This window comes from Electrona antarctica, assembly GCF_951216825.1.
Source record: "Electrona antarctica genome assembly, chromosome: 22".
Lineage (NCBI taxonomy): Eukaryota > Metazoa > Chordata > Actinopteri > Myctophiformes > Myctophidae > Electrona > Electrona antarctica.
Genome location: NC_136805.1, coordinates 2,638,177 through 2,657,726, shown reverse-complemented (window position 1 = coordinate 2,657,726; position 19,550 = coordinate 2,638,177). Strand labels below are relative to the sequence as shown.

The 19,550-nt window shown below is 43.7% G+C and overlaps 1 protein-coding gene across 1 annotated transcript in view; it reads right to left on the bottom strand.

Annotated features, from left to right (window-relative positions):
- Positions 1 to 1,944, bottom strand: part of LOC306915606 (leucine-rich repeat-containing protein 18-like) — an 8,339-nt gene extending 6,395 nt beyond the window's left edge. Inside the window, exons 1-2 of the mRNA XM_079493040.1 lie at positions 1,894 to 1,944; positions 1,635 to 1,863 (exon numbers count right to left, since the gene is read on the bottom strand). The gene's annotated coding sequence lies outside the window, so the exon portion shown is untranslated. The remainder of the gene's footprint in view (positions 1 to 1,634; positions 1,864 to 1,893) is intronic.
- Positions 1,945 to 19,550: the final 17,606 nt, after the last annotated feature.

The window sequence follows — 19,550 nt, the reverse complement described above, 5'->3', positions numbered from 1 at the left end:
TTATAGGGGTCCATTTGGTTACCAACTCTCCATCATTTAGCTGGGGACAAACCCTCAAGGAGGGGTCCCCGGACCACTGGTTGAAATCCACTGGGCTAAGAGGCTATTGGTTAATGTCTGTTCAGTGTATATGTGATCATTGGAGGACACAATAATGCTTCCTGTATCCTTGATCTGTATCATGAAACACTTGTTGTAGAGTTTCCCAAGCTCGTCATGTACCAATGTTTGTGTTCAAGAATATTCCTTGATAAATATTGAACGCAAATAAAGATGTTGACTGCATGACTGACAGTGTGACTGTTGAGAATTTCCTCTGGCTATGCAAAATGGCAGCCTCTGGTGGATATACCTCTCACAGTTCCCCTTCCCTACAGCGCCAATCAATCACCCACAGGTGTTGAGATGTCTGCCATCAACACTGATTTGCCATTGTCAATTCAGGTGTGCTCCCCTACAAACACAGACACACAGTTCTCCACTCCAGACCCAAGCCATGCGTCACTGACCACATGTAATCTTTTGTTTCTTTATTGTATTATTGTCTCCACCAGGCCGAAGGCATGGGGAGAGAGTATGTTTTGCACTCCGTCCGTCCGTCCGTCCGTGTGCGTGTGTGTCCGTCCGTCCGTCCGTCTGTGAACAGCTAATCTCCGGCACGGTTAACCCGGTCGATGTCAAAATTTGCACACACACTCCCTGGATGCCAACGATGAACCTCTGCCCCAGAATTTCCAGAACGGCCTGTTATAGCGCCACCAGGAGGCCGCTTTGTGCAAAACAAGTTTTTGGACCGTACACCTACAGATTTTGTCCAAACATCACACAAATTGGTACACAGTCTCTCTAGAGCCATTCAACGAAACGGGTCTTTCAGATTTCTCAGACTCCATCCTGATTGGCTAAGATTGGCTTCCAAAGTTCGCAGGAGTGCTCAGTTTCAAACAAAATGCTGCAAATCATGAACACATCGTGTGATTTCCGTGAAATTGTGCACGCACATTCCCACTACGCCGAGGAGGAAATGCCACATGAACATTTTCAACTCAGCCTCATGGTGGCGCTATAACTGGCCGAAAAGTGTTTTTACCTCTAACTGCACGGATCTGTGGATAACTTTGTATGCCAACTCCCTAGAGGCCAAGGAGGCCACCAGGAGGCCGACATATGTAAAACACATTTTCTAATATTACGGATTATATTACTTATCCAAATTTCACGCAAATCGGTACACATGCTCTTCATAGTCATGTGATCAAGACGGGTTTGTTTTATTTCTCATAATCCACCCTCATTGGCTACGATTGGCTTCTTAACTTTTCAGGAGTAGCCCTTTTTGTACCCGTTTTGTACAAATCGCCACAACTACTCAACGCAGCGTCCGATTGTGGTGAAACTGTGCATGCATATTCCCACTAGGCTTTGGAAGAAATGTCACTTGACAGTTTTCAAATCAGCCTCATGGTGGCGCTACAACAGGCCAAGCCGCGTCACACACACACACACGTTTATATTGCTCCTAAACATTTTGCCAAACATCACACACACACTCCTATCCTCCTGGTGGAGACCTGTGCCCAGAAGGGCACTTTTTCTAGTTATATTATGCTTTTGAGTTATATGTTTTGACTTACTTGTTTCTGGAATTGTGGAAAATAAAACAACAATCACTTTAAAACGATCAGTTGATGTCATCTCTTTAACTGGAGAACTTCTGGGTGGTCAGCAAGCTAAAAGGTGGTCAGCAAGCTAAAAGGTGGTCAGCAAGCTAAAAGGTGGTCAGCAAGCTAAAAGAACAACAAACACACTTTTCAATAGTGACTGAGTTATTTTTGTCCTAGTCTTCTTTGTTTCTCTCTTGTCCTTTCTTCAGACTGCACCCCTGTCCTGGACATCTGGACGGACTGCGCCCCTGTCCTGGACATCTGGATTCTGGATTGGGACTCAGTCAAAAATCACACCCATGTGAAGTGAGGGGCGCTCTTATCATCATGCATCATCTCATACTGGACAATCAGAATGCCTGATTGGTTAGCTGATTTTCTCGTTTACATATGACGTACATTTTCCCTTCAATGTCAATGGTGTTTAATGTGTTGATGTTTATTTCTGACGTCATTTCATCGTCAATGGAGAAACTCACCGTCAATGGCAAAACTTAAGATGGGCAAAAGTTGTTTATAGAAGGGGCTAGCGCCCCTGAGAAATAGGAGACAGACTTACAATTCTATGCGGCAGAGAGATCGATGCAATAGGAATACACCGCTGGGTCTGGCTCGCAGAACACTGACTGGTCTCAGCTTATATACAGCGAGCTACCCCATTGGCTTCCCTTCCCTTCCTACATGGTCATAGACGTTTCACTCAGAGTTTAACGCCATTCTGCACTAACACATGGCACTAACACATGGCAGACCAAAACAGGAGAACTAAGTGTCACAGGTCAAAGTTAGTCACAAAGCATTCCTCCTACAGCTGTTGCAAGAGTCTGCGTGCAGTTGGAGGAGAGAGGAGACTATTTATATAGCACAGTATATTATTCAAGTTCATATTAAATGTTGACTTGTCAGTAATGCTCGACATCACAGGCCGGTGCAATAACTGGATGGGGGGTAACGTTGCACTCCAAATACGGAACCTAAAGCAGATTTGGGGATCGAGGGCTCATTCACTGGACCGCTGACCTTTTCAAGGGCCCAGCTATTTCTGTGCTCAGCCCTTTTTGATTTGTTGAATACACAATTCATGAAAACACAATTGTAGTCTTTAGTCTATTCATTAAAGCCTCTAGATTTGTGTTTAGGTCATTTTTTTGTATCTGCTCTATTAGATAGGCGAGCACAGCTGTGACAATCTTGGACTGTATCAGCTGTGTGAGAGAGGCTGTTTATGAATCATATTCATGCTGTAGGAAGGAAGGAATGAAATTAATATTAGACACTGTTTTTATTGGATGACATTTTAGGGAGCAAGGCCCAAACATTAACCCCAGCCAGACATGTCTACATACAAACTTACAAAGTAGCCTATGTAATGTGTAAGTAGGCTATTGGCAGCTAATGTACTTTTCACTACTGAAACCTATTACAAATCTAAAAATTACAAATAATCAAAGTCGTACGATTTGTCACACGCTGCAGTGAAATCTGTCTCAGATTTGGACCCATCTCTTGGAGCAGTGAGCCGCAGCCAAGGAGCGCTGAGCTGTATGCCACGTTCGGGAATCATTTGATTAGTTGATTCGACTGAATGTATTTGACAAGATATACTGACAACAAGTGAGGAAACCCAGCAGCCTATCACCACTCCCAGTTATACAAATTATTTGCATGCATTATATATGCATTAGGGCGGCGGTGGCTCAGGGGTAGAGTGGCTGGATGGTAACCGCAAGGTTTCGGCCCGAATATAGGCAGAGAATATATCACCAAATAGTGTATGCAATTAATGCATTCAAAAGAGCTGAAGAAAGGTTTTATGGACCCATAATAGTGATTATTATTTAAGTTAAGTTTTGCCATAACCATTTATTTTGCCATAAATCGGGTACGGCCATGACAGCAATGGTAGGAAAAAAGATACAATAATACTAATCATATTCGGTATTCGGTTTTCGGCCAACTGTTTCCTATATTCGGTTTCGGCCAAGAATTTCCCTTTCGGTGTATCCCTACACTGAACCCCAAATTGCTGCTGATGTGCCTTGCATGGTTTCCGCCGCCATCGGTGTATTAATGTGTCTTATGTGTGTGTGAATGGGTGAATTGATGCACAATATATAGGCTAAAGGATATAGGCATCCTTGTTTTGTGTGCCATTATCATGTTGTTATTGTGTGTTTTTTGCTGTTTTAATCTTGCTCTGTGCAGCACTTTGGAACTATGTTTTGAAAAGCGCTATACAAATAAAGTTCATATCATATCATATCATATCAAAGCACCTTGGATAAAGGTGCTATATAAATTGACCATTTACCATTATGTTTATGTGAGAACATAGGGATACCCATGCACGTGTCGGACTACTTCAATAGCATACTAGACACACACAGGCACAACACCAGAAGGAGCCCCACTGAACCCAGTTTCTACCAAAAGTGTGACTCCTTACCCTCCTTCAAAACCGCTCTGAAAGAGCACCTATACAGTAGCTGGCCCCTGTAACAATAAGTCCAGGCTTATCACTGGAAATGAGATCTTATCTGGGTTATCCTTTTAGAATTATTTTGTATAAAAACCTGTGTGCCACCATCAGTCAGACAGCAGTGATTAATTTTAATAGCCACTGGCAAATAGACACCACTAAGCAAGTTCAAACGTTCACGTCAAATACCAAGTATGGGGTGAATGTTGGATGGACGGAATGCGTCTTAAATAGTTTTATGGCTAAATGGATACTACTGCTGTAAAGTTCATGAGATGGGGAGTGGCCATGCAGTAAGATTTCTTGGGGAACCCAAGCCCAACTCATAGACCTTTTACAAGAGGCAGATGTTTAGGAGAGCCTCCTCCCTCCTTCTCGGATCACGCACTTTGGTCTGAGTTTGAAGTTGAACTGTTGCCCTCAGGTCGTCGGCTGAGGGTGCTACTGTACACTACAGATACTAACCTGAACTGTTGCCCTCGGGTCATCGGCTGAGGGTGCTACTGTACACTACAGATACTAACCTGAACTGTTGCCCTCGGGTCATCGGCTGAGGGTGCTACTGTACACTACAGATACTAACCTGAACTGTTGCCCTCGGGTCGTCGGCTGAGGGTGCTACTGTACACTACAGATACTAACCTGAACTGTTGCCCTCGGGTCATCGGCTGAGGGTGCTACTGTACACTACAGAGACTAACCTGAACTGTTGCCCTCAGGTCGTCGGCTGAGGGTGCTACTGTACACTACAGAGACTAACCTGAACTGTTGCCCTCGGGTCGTCGGCTGAGGGTGCTACTGTACACTACAGAGACTAACCTGAACTGTTGCCCTCGGGTCATCGGCTGAGGGTGCTACTGTACACTACAAATACTAACCTGAACTGTTGCCCTCGGGTCATCGGCTGAGGGTGCTACTGTACACTACAGATACTAACCTGAAATGTTGCCCTCGGGTCATCGGCTGAGGGTGCTACTGTACACTACAGAGACTAACCTGAACTGTTGCCCTCGGGTCATCGGCTGAGGGTGCTACTGTACACTACAGATACTAACCTGAACTGTTGCCCTCGGGTCATCGGCTGAGGGTGCTACTGTACACTACAGAGACTAACCTGAACTGTTGCCCTCGGGTCATCGGCTGAGGGTGCTACTGTACACTACAGAGACTAACCTGAACTGTTGCCCTCGGGTCATCGGCTGAGGGTGCTACTGTACACTACAGATACTAACCTGAACTGTTGCCCTCGGGTCATCGGCTGAGGGTGCTACTGTACACTACAGAGACTAACCTGAACTGTTGCCCTCGGGTCATCGGCTGAGGGTGCTACTGTACACTACAGAGACTAACCTGAACTGTTGCCCTCAGGTCATCGGCTGAGGGTGCTACACTACAGAGACTAATCTGAACTGTTGCCCTCGGGTCATCGGCTGAGGGTGCTACTGTACACTACAGAGACTAACCTGAACTGTTGCCCTCGGGTCATCGGCTGAGGGTGCTACTGTACACTACAGATACTAACCTGAACTGTTGCCCTCGGGTCATCGGCTGAGGGTGCTACTGTACACTACAGAGACTAACCTGAACTGTTGCCCTCGGGTCGTCGGCTGAGGGTGCTACTGTACACTACAGAGACTAACCTGAACTGTTGCCCTCGGGTCATCGGCTGAGGGTGCTACTGTACACTACAGAGACTAACCTGAACTGTTGCCCTCAGGTCGTCGGCTGAGGGTGCTACTGTACACTACAGAGACTAACCTGAACTGTTGCCCTCAGGTCGTCGGCTGAGGGTGCTACTGTACACTACAGAGACTAACCTGAACTGTTGCCCTCAGGTCGTCGGCTGAGGGTGCTACTGTACACTACAGATACTAACCTGAACTGTTGCCCTCAGGTCGTCGGCTGAGGGTGCTACTGTACACTACAGAGACTAACCTGAACTGTTGCCCTCAGGTCGTCGGCTGAGGGTGCTACTGTACACTACAGATACTAACCTGAACTGTTGCCCTCGGGTCATCGGCTGAGGGTGCTACTGTACACTACAGATACTAACCTGAACTGTTGCCCTCGGGTCATCGGCTGAGGGTGCTACTGTACACTACAGAGACTAACCTGAACTGTTGCCCTCAGGTCGTCGGCTGAGGGTGCTACTGTACACTACAGAGACTAACCTGAACTGTTGCCCTCGGGTCGTCGGCTGAGGGTGCTACTGTACACTACAGAGACTAACCTGAACTGTTGCCCTCGGGTCATCGGCTGAGGGTGCTACTGTACACTACAGATACTAACCTGAACTGTTGCCCTCGGGTCATCGGCTGAGGGTGCTACTGTACACTACAGATACTAACCTGAACTGTTGCCCTCGGGTCATCGGCTGAGGGTGCTACTGTACACTACAGAGACTAACCTGAACTGTTGCCCTCGGGTCATCGGCTGAGGGTGCTACTGTACACTACAGATACTAACCTGAACTGTTGCCCTCGGGTCATCGGCTGAGGGTGCTACTGTACACTACAGAGACTAACCTGAACTGTTGCCCTCGGGTCATCGGCTGAGGGTGCTACTGTACACTACAGAGACTAACCTGAACTGTTGCCCTCGGGTCATCGGCTGAGGGTGCTACTGTACACTACAGATACTAACCTGAACTGTTGCCCTCGGGTCATCGGCTGAGGGTGCTACTGTACACTACAGAGACTAACCTGAACTGTTGCCCTCGGGTCATCGGCTGAGGGTGCTACTGTACACTACAGAGACTAACCTGAACTGTTGCCCTCAGGTCATCGGCTGAGGGTGCTACACTACAGAGACTAATCTGAACTGTTGCCCTCGGGTCATCGGCTGAGGGTGCTACTGTACACTACAGAGACTAACCTGAACTGTTGCCCTCGGGTCATCGGCTGAGGGTGCTACTGTACACTACAGATACTAACCTGAACTGTTGCCCTCAGGTCATCGGCTGAGGGTGCTACTGTACACTACAGAGACTAACCTGAACTGTTGCCCTCGGGTCATCGGCTGAGGGTGCTACTGTACACTACAGAGACTAACCTGAACTGTTGCCCTCGGGTCATCGGCTGAGGGTGCTACTGTACACTACAGAGACTAACCTGAACTGTTGCCCTCAGGTCATCGGCTGAGGGTGCTACACTACAGAGACTAATCTGAACTGTTGCCCTCGGGTCATCGGCTGAGGGTGCTACTGTACACTACAGAGACTAACCTGAACTGTTGCCCTCGGGTCATCGGCTGAGGGTGCTACTGTACACTACAGAGACTAACCTGAACTGTTGCCCTCGGGTCATCGGCTGAGGGTGCTACTGTACACTACAGATACTAACCTGAACTGTTGCCCTCGGGTCATCGGCTGAGGGTGCTCCACCACAAAGACTAATCGGTTCAAACTATCCTTTGTCCCGGCTGCTATTCAGCTGCTGAACAGCAGATAGCACTTTATTTTTGCCTCTTTGCACACTTTGCCCACTATTTCACTTTTGCTGACGCTGCTACTTGTGAATGTAATGAATTCTCTGTCTCTAGTGCCTGTTGCTGTGTGGGGCGTGAAGGGTGTTGTTATCATCAAAATATACCAAATATTACCAAAGTGAAAGCATTCAGATATTCTAAATATTGTCGAGGTTTTTCAAAAACAGCAGATCTACAAGCGCACAACACGTCACATTGTAGCTGAGCTTTTTCCGAATAGCCAAAGTGGGTAATCAATGTTTTGTATTAAAAAAAAAAAATCTACAAAGTAACTAAAGCTGTCAAATGCTGTAATTGTAGTGGAGTAGAAGTAAAGTAATAGTACCTCAACATTGTACTGCTCATTGTAAGCACTGCACATTGTCTAGTAGTTAGTACTTGAGTAAATTAAAGTACTTAGTTACTTTGTACCACTTTGACAGGCTAAGCATGAAACATCCCCAGGTGCAGTAATTGCTAGAGCAGTGGTTCCCAAACCTTTTCATGTCAAAAGACTCCCAAATTGACACTAATTAGCCTGCGGACTCCCCATTTGAAAGGATATGCCAGGGACCCCCATACGAGACGAGTTTTACGGCTCTCTCTAGCAGTGATTCTCAATCCGTTTAATTTCAAGGACCCCCAGTTTGACATGTGTTAGTCTACGGACCCCCATTCAATGACATTTCTATCTCTGGGACCCCCAATTTATATTGTAAAATCAAACCCTAAATTTAACTCAGAGTGTACAAATGGAACCAAATGGACCCATAGTCCATAAGGGTCCATTTGGTTCCAAGCTATCATTTAGCTGGGGACCCCCTGGAACTCCCTGAAGGACCCCTAGGGGTCCCCGGACCCCACTTTGGGAACCACTGTACTAGTGGCGTAGTAATGGTGGGCCCTGATGCTGGTATTTAAGGTGTGTGTGTGTGTGTGTGTGTGTGTGTGTGTGTGTGTGTGTGTGTGTGTGTGTGTGTGTGTGTGTGTGTGTGTGTGTGTGTGTGTGTGTGTGTGTGTGTGTGTGTGTGTGTGTGTGTGTGTGTGTGTGTGTGTGTGTGTGTGTGTGTGCGTGCGTGCGTGCGTGCGTGCGTGCGCGCGTGTGCATCAGCAGGTCATTAGTGACTGACTGGAACATGGCCGCCTTGGAGGGAGAGGTTGATGCCTGGGTTTCATCTTGCTGATGATGGCATCTACCTCAGTTTATTTTATTTTTTTCAGTGTATTTGTATTTATAGTGCAACCCCAAGGGGTCTCTGTGCACTTCACAACAATACACAGCAAAACACACAATAGGTTTGATTTTTTAATGTATTTATTAGATCCCCATTTAGCTTACTGTGAGTCACAGCAGCTACTCTTCCTGGGGTCTTTAGAGACCTGCAGGATTACTGCATGTTTTTTGTGAGGGTACCTACCCTAGGGGACACGGGGAGAACATGCAAACTCCACACAGAAAGGCCCTTTTGCTGTCGCCTCACAGCTAGAAGGTCCTGGGTTCGATTCCCGCTCGGGACGCTGTGAGCGCTGGCGGCATGTTTCCTCCTCCGTGTCATCAGTGCCCATACCCGAGGCGGGGTTGGCGAAAGTGCCTTTCTGTGTGGAGTTTGCATGTTCTCCCCGTGTCCCCTAGGGTAGGTACCCTCACAAAAACATGCAGTAATCCTGGTCTCTAAACTGCCTCCCCCTGGCCAGCCGGGGCACCTGATGGAGGGGAAAGGAACTGGTTGGAATAACGTGTTCCTTCCACGCGCTACGTCCAACCAGGGAAACTCCCCCCTGTCAGGTGTAAAGGAGCAACTTGGACACTCAGGCATGAAGGAAGCATGAGTTCAAGTCCGTTGCTCTCCCCATGTCCCCCATATATGGGGACTAGGTTGGCGGAGGGTGTGTAGAGCCCAGGATCACATTAGATAATTGACACAGGGGTGAAAAATGGGTTACAAAACCGTGGGATAAAAATTATTTAAAAAAAAAAGAAAGGCCCTTTTGCCAACCCCGCCTCGGGTATGGGCGCTGATGACGCGGAGGAGAGAACACGCCCCCAGCATCCCCAGCGGGAATCAAACCCAGGACCTTCTAGCTGTGAGGTACCGATTCTACCACCGTGGTCTGTGCTAAAATAGTGATTCATGGTCCAAAATATGTTTTCTTTTCCCCAGAATTGCAATGTTCCGTGCAAGCTTTTGTTCTCTACATGGGGTTTTGTGGTCCAGTAATACACCTAAAGAACTGAGACATGTAGTCTGGCTGTGTGGTATTTGAGTCTGGAGATGCTGTGTATGGATCTTGTTTCCCGGGGGGCGGGTTCAAACATTTTCTCTTTGACGCAATTGGTCAGAGCTACTGTCAGTCAAAGGTCTCAAGCATTGAACGTCACTGTACCAAAGCCCACCTATATTGCATACCGTGTCCCGATTGGCCACACCAGTTCTCTGGTGTAGGAAATGGGCGTACAATTGAGCCTCTCCAGACCGTAATCCGCCGGCAGGCAATTTTTTTTTTGCCAACGGCTGATTCGGTCTGGCTTATTAGCCAGGCTATGAGACATGAGCCATGTTACAATTAACACTTCTACTGCATAACTCGCTTTCCATGCTATTTAATCCATGTTTCTGCCCTGCGTAAAACGCTAAACCCGCTATTTGTTTTATGTGTTTAATTAAAAAGAAATGGCGGATTTGTCCAGGACCTGGTGACGAGGCCGCCGCGTTATGATTATCGACCCGTGCGCTGGGCTGCAAGGGCTTCTGGGAAAAGCAGTTCAATGCAAATGAACGGTATAGTTTCAACTGGACTACAGCAGCTCTCACTGCCTGTTGTTGTTCCGGATCGCAAACAAGCCATGGAACTATTTTCAGGGGGATTTTCATGGATCAAAGGTGCAAATACCTCGGCGTTATGCCTCCAAAGGTAATGAAACAATCCCGTCAGCCTCGGTATGTGTCACCTTTGAATCTAAAGCCCTCAAGGTGTTAAGATAAGAAACACTGGGAACAGTGAGGTATAAATATATATAGTATAAATACACAAGGACACACAGGTGAACTCAACTGATAATCAACACAGGGATGGAAAACGCACCAGAAATACACGGACACGTGAATACATTTGACACGGATCGTGACAAATGGAAAACCTTCTTTTTTTTTTGTGTGTTATCCTTTTAGCTTTGTGCTGATTACATTTCTGACTAATAAAGTAGGCTATTCAATAAATCAATGAATCACGTTTAGTTTGAGTTTCACTGTAAAAGGTTGTGCATCTAAACTACTGCTGACATCCCACCTCGGTTCTCACTTGTCATTGAAATGTCAATCTGGCTATATTAATTAATATCACTGTGGGAAGGTTGTCCGTCTACAAGTGACCGCAGACTCTTCTTGATTCATATTTAGGGGAAGAATACAAAAATAATATAAAACACACTATACAGTATACTTTAATTACATCAGATTATTCGGAGACACACATCGGAGTAAAAATTACGATAGATTTGTGTCCAACAGTGAGTTTTCTATGGCCCACGGCGGTCTGATTCACTGTAAAAGGCACGTTGAGGTGATTAAAATCAGGCCGTGTCAAACTAGAAGCATTGTATAACGAGAGTATAAAACACAGCTTAACAGCTTAACCACTGACTGAGCCACTTACTGATATTATGGTTGCAGCTGCTCTCTCTCTGTGTGTGTGTGTGTGTGTGTGTGTGTGTGTGTGTGTGTGTGTGTGTGTGTGTGTGAGAGAGAGAGAGAGAGAGAGAGAGAGAGAGAGAGAGAGAGAGAGAGAGAGAGAGAGAGAGAGAGAGAGAGAGAGAGAGAGAGAGAGAGAGTGAGTGAGTGGCCAACGAATATTCCATATTCGAATGAATATTCAAATGTAAAAAATAAAAGAATAATCAAATATTTTAAATTAAGATTTTAATTTAAAAAATAACAATAAAATTGCTGTGTGAGTTCTGGCGAGACTCTGTGCCACGTAAACTAAAACATTATACAAAAATTAGGCTATTAAGATAATTATGAATCATTCATTTGATCTCGCAAGACTCAAGAGAGTGCATTTCTGAGCACCAACCGCGGCCCATACAGGACCGGACCATATAGATAAAGAAAGAACGTTTTACAGCATATTATTCTGCAATATTCATATCATATTCATATTAAAATCATATACATTCAAAATCATTCGAAAATTGTTTGAATACATGTGGTGTTTTAAAAGGAATATTCGAATATCATTTTTGGCCAATTCTGGCTGTGTGTGTGTGTGTGTGTGTGTGTGTGTGTGTGTGTGTGTGTGTGTGTGTGTGCGTGTGCGTGTGCGTGTGCCCGTGCGTGCGCGCGGACCACTCGCACCCCCCCCCCTGCTGTATATAGTATTCTGTATATTTTATCATCCCCAAATGACTAGGTCTCTATTATATTATCTAATATGTGATAATAATGCTATCAGACACGTCGGTCCAGCTGTATAACATGGTTAGATATGTGATAATATGCTATCAGACATGTCGGTCCAGCTGTATAACATGGTTAGATATGTGATAATATGCTATCAGACATGTCCCCTTCCAGCTGTATAACATGGTTAGATATGTGATAATATGCTATCAGACATGTCCCCTTCCAGCTGTATAACATGGTTAGATATGTGATAATATGCTATCAGACATGTCCCCTTCCAGCTGTATAACATGGTTAGATATGTGATAATATGCTATCAGACATGTCCCCTTCCAGCTGTATAACATGGTTAGATATGTGATAATATGCTATCAGACATGTCCCCTTCCAGCTGTATAACATGGTTAGATATGTGATAATATGCTATCAGACATGTCCCCTTCCAGCTGTATAACAACAACCCATTAGAAACTAGTTAGATTCCCTGAAACTCACAACCATGGTTCTGGGGACTGGTACAGTAGGCCTACTGTCTTTATAATGTGTTTCTTTCTTTCTCTACATACATGCATACATACATACATACATACATACGTATACATACATACATACATACATAACTAGGGATGTGCCGATGAGACATTTTGGCCGATATCGATATCCGATATAATTAATTGCTGTTATGGCCGATATGATCTCATTCTGTATTGAAAAATTATAATAATTGTGTCCATTCTGAAAAATACATTAAATTAATTAAATTAAATACCTTTTATATTTTATATTTTGAGCTTGTAGATCTGTTCAAGCTGTTACTTTGTGTTTAGTGTTTCATTAGTGTTTAGTGCTTCATTAGTGTTTAGTGCTTCATTAGTGTTTAGTGTTTCATTAGTGTTTCATTAGTGTTTCATTAGCGCTCCTCTACTGTTCTATATGTACCATGTGTACCATCTGTCCTCTCTTTTTTACGTGGTTGCCTAAGTGGGGTTTCATATTATGTGTATTTAGTGATTAGTGATTTAGTGATTTTAGTGATTTTAGTGATTTTAGTGATTTAGTGATTAGTGATTTTAGTGATTTAGTTAATCTGTGATTAGCGCTCCTCTACTGTTCTATATGTACCATTTTCTGTCCTCTTTTTTACGTGGTTGCCTAAGTGGGGTTTCATATTATGTGTATTTAGTATTAGTGATTTAGTGATGAGTGATTTTAGTGATTTAGTGATTTTTAGTGATTTTAGTGATTGTAGTGATTTAGGTCACATTCCCACCTAATACTTCGGTAGACTCGATGCGAATGGGAGGAGAATTGGGACTTCTTGCATATTTAATTTGCTGCGGTTTGCCTTCACACTGTCATCCGCAGCTATTGGAAACGCAGCAGGGGGACCTTTATCAATGTGTTCCATTCATAAACTATAGCCTACACAGTGAAATCTATGGTGATCAAAATTTCAAATTATACTCATAACGTGCATGTGTCGTGCCGTCTGGAACTGGACCCACCCCCCCCTCCCCCCCTCTCTCTCTCTCTCTCTCTATACGCACGCAGCCACGCACTGTTCTTTTGGGCATGGAAGGAACAGCGCTGAGCGCACTGATATAACAGACAGCAGCGCAAAATGTTTACAAGTTTATCGAGATGAAAGTCCCTACTCCCCAGTCCCCACACAGTGACAGCACTCCATGTTTACGGCACGCACAGACAGACAGACAGAATATTCTGTAGTGTAGGCCAGTGTTTTTATGTGTTTCCTTAAGCAATTGATTAATGTACTCGTCCTAATTTCGATCAGGGCTTCAGTCTCCTCATTCGACCACGTCTATCCACGGTAACGGGACATCTTTGCGCTGCGTAAAATATGCCTTCTCCGTCTCCAACTGTGTTCAGCTCCTCACCCGCCACATTGTTTGCTTAATTTCCTTTATTTACTGCGGATTGCATTCACACCTGCACCGAATCGTAATCAAGTGCGATTGGAAGCGAAGTGAAACCCCCGTTTTTGCTCGGAGTAGAATGCGGTTCTTTGATAGGCATTAGGATTCAAATGAGCCTTCACACCTGCCAAACGAAGTGCACTTTCTGACAATGCGCAGCAGGATTCGTTTTAATTGCAGCAAAGCTTTCTGGTGTGAATGTCACCTTAGTTAATCTGTGATTAGCGCTCCTCTACTGTTCTATATGTACCATTTTCTGTCCTCTCTTTTTTACGTGGTTGCCTAAGTGGGGTTTCATATTATGTGTATTTAGTGATTAGTGATTTTAGTGATTTAGTGATTTAGTGATTTAGTGATTAATGATTTTAGTGATTTAGTTAATCTGTGATTAGCGCTCCTCTACTGTTCTATATGTACCATTTTCTGTGTCCTCTTTTTTACGTGGTTGCCTAAGTGGGGTTTCATATTATGTGTATTTAGTGATTAGTGATTTTAGTGATTTAGTGATTTAGTGATTTAGTGATTTTAGTGATTTAGTTAATCTGTGATTAGCGCTCCTCTACTGTTCTATATGTACCATTTTCTGTCCTCTCTTTTTTACGTGGTTGCCTAAGTGGGGTTTCATATTATGTGTATTTAGTGAATAGTGATTTAGTGATGAGTCTTTATCTGTAAAGACAGACCGACTAATCGGACTGATTCATTAATTGGTCTGATTGATTAATCGAACCGATGCCGATTAATCTAAAATCAGCCGATACCGATGTGTTTGCCGATTAATCTCCCATCACTAATACATGCATACATTACATACATTACATACATACATACATACATACATACATACATACATACATACATACATACATACATACATACACATACATTACATATATACATACATACATACATACACACACACACACACACACACACACACACACACACACATACATACATACATACATACATACATACATACATACATACATACATACATACATACATACATACATACATACATACATACAAGCAGTTTTAGAGGACCCACTTTTAGGCCAGTGCAACAGAGCATGCTTTTGCCTTTTTTAAAACCTTACCCATTTTAACCAAATACATACATACATACCCAGCCGATCACCAAATGTACCCAGTATGTAATGCGCAAGTAATAATAATAATAATCAAGCTGCCAGGAGAGAGAGAGAGAGACCCGCATGGTACTGACCATAGAGAGCCCAAGTCCTGGCGTCACTCGCTCATCCCCTGGTTCTGCCTGGTTCACGGAAGTAATTTCTCTATGGACAATAACATGGGCTCATCTTAAAATTGTTTCATATAAGCATTGTGGTCCAAAAATAAACAAGCTGTCTCTGCGTTATTGTCAGGGAGGTGTCTCTGTATCTTTTGTGACAGTCAGTCACTCATATATGATCTTTTCTAGTGAAAATGTAACTAATTCAGTAGCAGTAACAATAGCGTTTTCTCTCAGTCGGTTGATTCTTCATATCCATATGAGTGAAACGGCCTGGATGACATGTTTATTTTTCAAACAGTTCTTATATGAGGCGGTCTAAAATCCCCCTATGGGGATTACAATGCAAATAAAAAGTACATGAACCCGTGAATTTGCGCCCTCTACCGATATTGACGTCAGACTTCGGTGCTTTATGATACTGACAAATACCAACGAAGTCAGCCTTTTACCAACTCAAACCAATACAATACAAATTTCGGCACACAAACGGGGTCAAATTCGTGCTACTGCTATGCCGTCCTACCAACAGTCATAAAAAAAAGTGTGACTCCTTAAACTCCTTCAAAACAGCAACTGGTCACTGTAAGAACAATAAGTCCAGGCTTATCACTGGAAATGAGAACTTATCTGGATTATCCTGTTAGAATTGTTGTGTATAAACCTGTGTGCCACCATCAGTGAATCAGGAAGCGGTGATTAAATGTAATAGCCACTGGCAAATAGACACCACATAGCAAGTTCACGTCAAATACCAAGTATGGGGTGAATGTTGGACGGTATGTGTCTTAAATAGTTTTATGGCTCGATGGATGCTAAGTACATGCTACTGCTTTAGAGGGGGGGGGGGCATGAGAGGGGCGATATATGTTGTGTGGGGCGTGAAGGGTGTTATTATCATCAAAATAAACTTAGAGTACCAAAGTGAAAGTATTCAGATGTTCCAAATATTGTCAAGCCTTTTCAATAACGGCATTGCATTGGTTATTATTGATAGGAAATCTTTAGTTGCGGTAATGTGTGTGTGTGTGTGTGTGTGTGTGTGTGTGTGTGTGTGTGTGTGTGTGTGTGTGTGTGTGTGTGTGTGTGTGTGTGTGTGTGTGTGTGTGTGTGTGTGTGTGTGTGTGTGTGTGTGTGTCAGTCACAGAGAGAGAGCCTAGAAAGCACCTCAGGACCACATCAACTGCAAAAAGCAGTTGGGCAGTGAATCAATCACACAGACATCAAAGGGGGCTTCAGCCCCTGCCCTTTTACCAGTCTGTAAAACAACTGCAAAGGCCACTCCTTTCCTTTCCATGCCATACCGGGAAGGCAGCATTCAGGAGAATTGCTTTTTTCTGAAGTCTCCTGAATTTGAACACAGTATTTTGCGTTGAACAAATTTGTCTAGAAATCCATGTCGTTACACCGCATCTCCACTAGCTAAAGAGTGCTGGGTTGCGCCCCGAAAATAGCTGATCTACAAGCTCTCAACGCGTCGCAGCGCAACTCGTTGTGAGCTTGTAGATCTGCTATTTTCGCTATTTTTGTCAAAGTGCCCTCTTACGGGATTTCAGCCCCTGCCTGATGCCTTTCTGACACTCTCTGCACGTTCCTGGGACCCAGTACCTTGGCGTAAACTTTCCCGGGGATGCTGAGTAATGTGATACCTCTGTAATTGGCACACACACCGCTCTGATCCCCCTTCTTAAAAAGGTGGGACCACCCGGGGTGGTGGTCTGCCACTCCTGGGCACTGTCCCAGACTTCTGATGGTCTGCCACTCCCTGGGCACTGTCCCAGACTTTCACTGTCCCAGACTTCCACTGTCCCAGACTTCCACGCAATGTTGAAAAGACCATATCATAAGACCTCATCACATTTGGGCAAGTGGCTATGGCCAAATTTAGCCCAAGGAGTGTTTTTCGTGCAAAACGAATTATTGGAATGGATTCAGAAAAATGAAAAACCCCTAGTTTGACACATCACATGCTACTTAAAGCATAATGACATTTAGAAATGTTTGCCTTATATAGGTTGTTAATGGTACCCCCAACTTTCAGCAGCTGTCACAACGTTTTCCAAGGCCTAGCTAAATCATTAGAGCATGCCCTGATACTGGCATACTGACCATGATACTGACCATGATACTGACACACTGACCATGATGCTGGCATACTGGCCATTTTACTGACCATGCATGATACTGGCATACTGACCATGATACTGTCATGATACTGGCATACTGACCATGATACTGACATGATACTGGCATACTGACCATGATACTGACATGATACTGGCATACTGACCATGATACTGGCATGATACTGGCATACTGACCATGATAATGGAACTCTGCAACCTGATTGTACAAGCACGCACGCACGCACACACACATAGAGACAGACTGTGCATGTTGATGTTCATGCATACAGATTATGATCTCCATTTTCACATTTTATTTACATTGTAATTTCCCGCGTGTCTGTTCCTTATGTAATCACCAGAGAGACACCTGACTCACTGAGCACTGACTGGTGAGGATGATGTCATGATGATGTATGTGTTTTATGTTCATCTTTAAAAGGAGTTAAAACTCTTGGTCAAATTTGACCGGGAAGTAAAGGGGAGAGGGGGGGGGGGGGGGGGCTATATAACCTTCATGCATGCATGAAGGTTATATAGGCTACTATTTTTATACCGTAGTGAAGTCACCGGCATGGACATAAACCTCATAGCCGAGAAGCACTATCAAGTTCCATGGGAATATTTCCGCTATAAGGATGCTATTGGAATGGCATTTATAGGCTCTTTAAATTCCCTTTAAAGGCTTTTACTTTCTGCTTAGCTTGCAATTAGCAGCCAATATATAAGCACCCCTGAGCCGGTGGACCTGGTACCCATCGCAGAGGAGTCCAGAGTTCCATTTGGCGGTGAGTCAGACTTCATCTGTCCTTCATAGTCATATATGAATGAATGAATGAATGAATTAATGAATTACTTTATTTAAGTGTCATGCCACCTCGTGGCCCATTCCTCATGGGATTATATGACACCTTTTAATACAGTTTAAATTATTCGGACATATAAACAAACATGTTAGTATTCATAGTCATAAATTAGGTATTCATAGTCATTGTTTTAGAGAGATGTTAGCTAATCATAATCATAATTCATAACTCATTAATAAGCTATTCATAGTCATAAATGTGTTAAACATCCGTTAGTCAGAGTTCCATTTGGTGCTGAGTGAGACTTCACCTGTCCTTCATATAGCGTCGAGTGGAATAGTAAGTGTGGAATAGTAAGTGTGGCGTGTTGCCGAGTGGCGACACGCTTTGATCTCACCGCAATTCCATTGTTACAATGGGAGTCAACGCTAGAGTCGCCACTCTCTTACTCTGATATAGCGGTAGTCATATGAATGTGTTAGAGATGTTAGCTATTCGTATTGGAGAGATACTATTCATAGTCATATATAAATGTATTAGACATGTCGGCAATTCATTTTTAACATGACTCCGTACATAGTGCTCGATTCAGTATTTAGATAGTCAACATTAATTGTAGCTGCCCCGCCCCCTTCCTAGCTATAGTCTATGATACAAACCCATTGTACTGTAACTTCAAACTCCATTTTACATTTATTTATTTTCATTGTATTCAATGAAAACACCTTATGTCCTTATTTTCTAGTGACTGATACTGCCCTGCTAATACGTGATCGAGTGGGTTTTTTTTTACTTACTTTTGTATCCTGTAGCCTGGTTCTATCCCTGATGGTTTTCATGTCCCAAATAAAACATAAATAAATGAAAAAAAGTAATAATTACATTAAAATAAAACACACAGGCACCTCACGTATAGAAGGACACTATCAGTTATCACTATCAGTCACCAGAAAAAAGGACGGGTCCATCCATCCATCCATCTTCAACCGCTTATCCATAGCCGTGTCGCGGGGGCAACAGCTTCACCAGAGAGCTCCAGACATTCCTCTCCAGAGCCACATTAGTAACTTCCTCCTGTGGAAGGAAAAAAGGACGGGTATTTTCGATTAATCTATCATGGTTAAATGGAGTTTGAAGTTACAATAGGTTTGTATAGGAAGGGGTGGCGGGGCAGCTAAAATGATTATCATTATCTACTGAATCAAGCAACTTAAAAACTTTCTGGGGTGTTCACATAAGCCTGAGTAGATGATAATATGACCAAATGTTTGTTTTTTTAAGTATACTTACTGTTGTAATTAAAAAAACAACACATGATGATGACAAAAAACATAACTTGAAATTAACGTGGAATTAGGAATAAGCAAATAACAAAAACACACAAAAAGAAGTGAAAGGGCAAATCTAATTGAATT